The following is a 4,224-nucleotide window of genomic DNA, read 5'->3' as shown; positions in this document are numbered from 1 at the left end:
TTGAATGAGCCATCCAATGTGTGGTATTCTCTTATGGCACCCTGAGCTAAGACCTTAGAGTTTGTCTGCCACACTTAATATTGTGAGGTCGGCTGGAATTTCAAGTAGAAATTCTGAAAGCTTCTAGGTAACACACAAGATGTTAAAAACTGCAGATTGTCCCCACAGTTTTTCATTCTGTAGGTCAGTGTGTGGCCTGGAAAGTTTCAGTGAGCTCTCCCACGGTGATTCTCATGAGGGAGTAGGTGGCCCAAAGTTGAAGGTTAGAGTCCAACAGCTTCAAATTCCCAGCCCTGCCACTTCCTAGCTATAGGACCTTAGATCAGTGACTCCTTCCAGCCAAAGTTTCTTAATCTGATGCAATGTGGCAAATTCCGAAAATTAAAAAAACACCCTCTGGTGTCAGCAGTTCCTTCCCCTAGCCAAGCCCCAGCAAAAGGAGGCTGGAATTTCTTCCTTATACCCCCATCCCCATGCTGTTAGTGTCTGGTGTTTTCAAGGCCATGGAAAATTTGAAATCAGAAGGATTTGGAGAATGTTCAGAATGGAGGTGACCTGGGTCTTGCTTGTCTGTACATTGCTCCTTCAGGGGGAAGCTGAAATATACCACTGGCAGTGAAGAAGGTCAAGGTCCAGGTATAGGTCTGGGGTACTGAGGAAGGGGTCAGAGTCCCTGGACATCAGAAGGAAAAGTAGTCCTTGGCCATAATGTCCATGAGCAGGCAGAGAATCCTCCATGTGGGGCCTGTTTTCTGAAATGACAGAGTCCATGGATGTGTGTGGGCAACTTGACTTCAGGGCAGTATTAAATGTCCTACAGAGTGATAAAGACATGGGAAACTTCTTGCACTAGGGCTGTGGACTAAAACTCACACCAGAAAGGTGTCAGATGAGATGATGCATGTAAATTGCAGAGTACAGTGCCTGGCACATACATAACGTTTTTTTTTTTTAATCAAAGTTATTGTTCTATTATGTCAAAATCTCCTGGTTTGAGTGCCTATAATGCCTCTGTTGTTCATCCACCATCATGGATCCCACTGTTTTCCAGGCTGATAGAGATCTGTTATTTAGAGAATGGGGTTTTGGTTAGAAATCTGGGTAGAAGACCACCTACAAGCTGAAGGAGTCTGGTTTTCCTCTGTAATGACTGAAATATTACTGGAATATAATGACCGAGTATTAACAGAGTTAACAGGCTTAGCTCCATTCCTAGCACGAAGAAATGATAATTATTACTACATATTGTAATATTGATACCAAATGCTGTCCAGAACTGGCAGTCTGGGTGGCATGGATATGTCTCAGACTGTTAACCGAAGGGTGTTTGAAGGAAATATACCACCAGAACCAGATTCTTTGGTGTGGGGCCTGCATGCACACTTAGGACCCCATACTTAGAAGAGCCCTGTGCTCAGGAGGGCCTCACATTTGGTTTAATGATCTGCTGCCACCATCTTGAAATTCTTAATGATTTTTGAACAAGGGCCCTTGCCTTTTCATTTTGCACTGGGCCCCACAAATTATGCAATTGATCCTGTAACACCACATCTTAAGTGAAGTTCATAGTAACAACCTGCACATAAAGTTTTCAAATTTCTTATAGCTTTTTTCTTTTTCTTTTTTTTAAAGATTTTATTTATTTATTCGACAGAGATGGAGACAGCCAGTGAGAGAGGGAACACAAGCAGGGGGAGTGGGAGAGGAAGAAGCAGGCTCATAGTGGAGGAGCCTGATGTGGGGCTCAATCCCATAACGCCAGGATCACGCCCTGAGCTGAAGGCAGACGCTTAACTGCTGTGCCACCCAGGCGCCCCCTATAGCTTTTTTTCTTGTAGGAGTCTTTATATATCTTGAGCACCTTCCTCCATGTGAAATTTCACAAGGCAAGAGGTAAAAGGTGGACACCAAAGTATTAGAAAAAGGGGGAGGAGCCAGAGCTGTGGAGAATATGTGATCTCCTCCACATTAACTTGGTTGTACCCACAGATGTGTAAAAGGAAGTAGCTGGTTTCTTGTAAGGTCCATGTGTGGGGAACATGGAAGCTTGACTCAAATTTTCTAAGTGGAAGAAAGACCAAGGAATGAGGGAAGCAAGGGAGGGGGAACAAGTAGGTTCTCCTCCTTCTTAGGCTGTTAGGCCCAAGGACAAGCACAGAAAGTAAAGCCAAAAGTATCTACTTATCAAACAATAGGTCCACGTAGGCAAGGCCAGGCTCTGGAGGGCAGAATACGATTAGAGCAGCACTCTTTGCCTTAAAAGAGGGAACCAGGAGAGGTATCCAGGCAAAGAGCCATAAACACAGCCTGAGCCCTCGTTCCCTTTTTGGGTGCCCAAGGAATGAGGAAACGCAATCCATTTGGCGAAGTGCTAAGAACAACTTGGTATCAACTTGCTTCTCAGCCAGGGTCAAGGATGCCTGCTATTATAGACTTGAGGTTTTTGAAATTTTTCCACATTTACTTTTGATTACTGCAAGTTTTCCTGTTATTAGACATAAGGAAACATCTCATAGTGGTTGGGGGTCTTGCTTTAGGCCAGAAAGTGGTAGGAAGGAGTCATGTAACTACTTAGATCCTCTGTAGGGACCACAAGGAGGCCTGATTGTCTCCTGCCACAGGCTGCCTTTCACGGAGACCCCAGCTGGGCCCTGCCTCTGGGGCTGCTTCCTGGGCTGTCTCAGCTCAGTGGTGGTGGTGGGAGATGTGTGTGTAGCCTTGGACTCTGATTTCATGCTTGCTTTGTCATATACTCTTCAAAATTCGTGGTGTAACTTAAATGATCACATTGAACAATGAATAGTGTAAGATACACACAAAAATATACTGCAGCATAGTTGTGCTGGTCACAAGATAACCAAAGGATTTATTTTAAGATATTAACTCATAGTGTACTACAGGCAACATGTTCTGAAGATGGGACAGAAGTTGAACACCATCTTGAGGACAGTCGTTGTTGTCTTTTGACCAGGTCAGAGAATCTTTGTGGTAAGAGTGGAATGGGCTTGATGATTCTCCTGTCGCCCCCTCCTCTCCTCCCATCAACTCCACAGTCTTTGAAGCCCTGATCTGTGTATGTCTCCTGAGTCCTGGACCACCTAAAACAGCACCTGAACTTGAATATTTTCTCTGGGAAAACTATTTTCTCCCCAAATCCAGAGAGTTCTAGGCATCTTTGGAACTTGAGAAATCAAGAATTCCTGTCCAAAGCAGCCAGGCACTGAATCAGGCAAATGCGGCTGGGACGTTTCTGTTCTGTTGCTGTTGCCTCAGAAGAATGACAACGATGGGCCTGGGGCTCCCCAAGAGCCCTCAGTGCTTGCCACTCGATGAAATATGGCTTTGGCCCATTTCCCTGACCTAATGACTAGGTCTGATTTCAGTTACTTTCCCTAAGACTCAAAGTCCCAGCTGTTCAGGATGGTGACCTGGGATAAAGCCATAGGTCTACTGGGATATTCAGAATTACACCTAACAGAAAGATATCATTTATTCTTGTTAGTGTGAAGGACCAGGATTCCTAACTCTGTGACTTAAACTGGTATTCTTTTTAAAAACAAGCCACAGTTGGGAGTGCTGAGTCTCAGTGTGGTGCAGTGGAGTGGTGAGCCGCTCATCTGTCTGGAGCATGCCCAGCTTGGCCACCTGCTCCAACAGATGACGAAGGACATGTTTCTATCAATGAGAATTGGACCTCCTTAATCCAGGCTTCCTGTCACATTTCCTAATAGGCCAGTTGACACAGGTGGCATCCAAGGATCTCAGCCCACGAGAGAAATGGAACGTGACATGTTTTGCTGCTGCCAGCGCTCCCAAGGGTGATGGGGCGAATAAGGATTTGATTTTCCTTATAAAAGAGATTGGATATGATGGCATGTATGCCATTGACACCGGCAAGTTGAGGTTAAAAAGATGGCAAGGGAATGGCTGGCTGGCTGAGCAGAGAGGCTTCCAGGATATTATTGCCGTAATATTACTGCTAACAACAACTGCATTTACTAAGGGCTTATTAGGTGCCAGGCAATGTGCTCAGTACTGTGTGTTCATTCTTTCTCCTAATCCTCACATTCTTGGAGATAGGGCCTGTAGCTACTCCTCCTCTTCCGAATAAATTGGCTCAGAGAGGTTAAGCAGCATGCCAGTGTCTTTGGCTTTGCCAATGACGAAACTTCTGTGGCTCTGTCTCCTGGAGTTAACAAGTTCTAAGTTACTTTTTTTCTTAAA

This window comes from Ursus americanus, chromosome 30 (genome assembly GCF_024610735.1).
Source record: "Ursus americanus isolate L20-20 chromosome 30, mUrsAme1.1.p, whole genome shotgun sequence".
Lineage (NCBI taxonomy): Eukaryota > Metazoa > Chordata > Mammalia > Carnivora > Ursidae > Ursus > Ursus americanus.
This window is presented reverse-complemented; position numbering follows the sequence as displayed.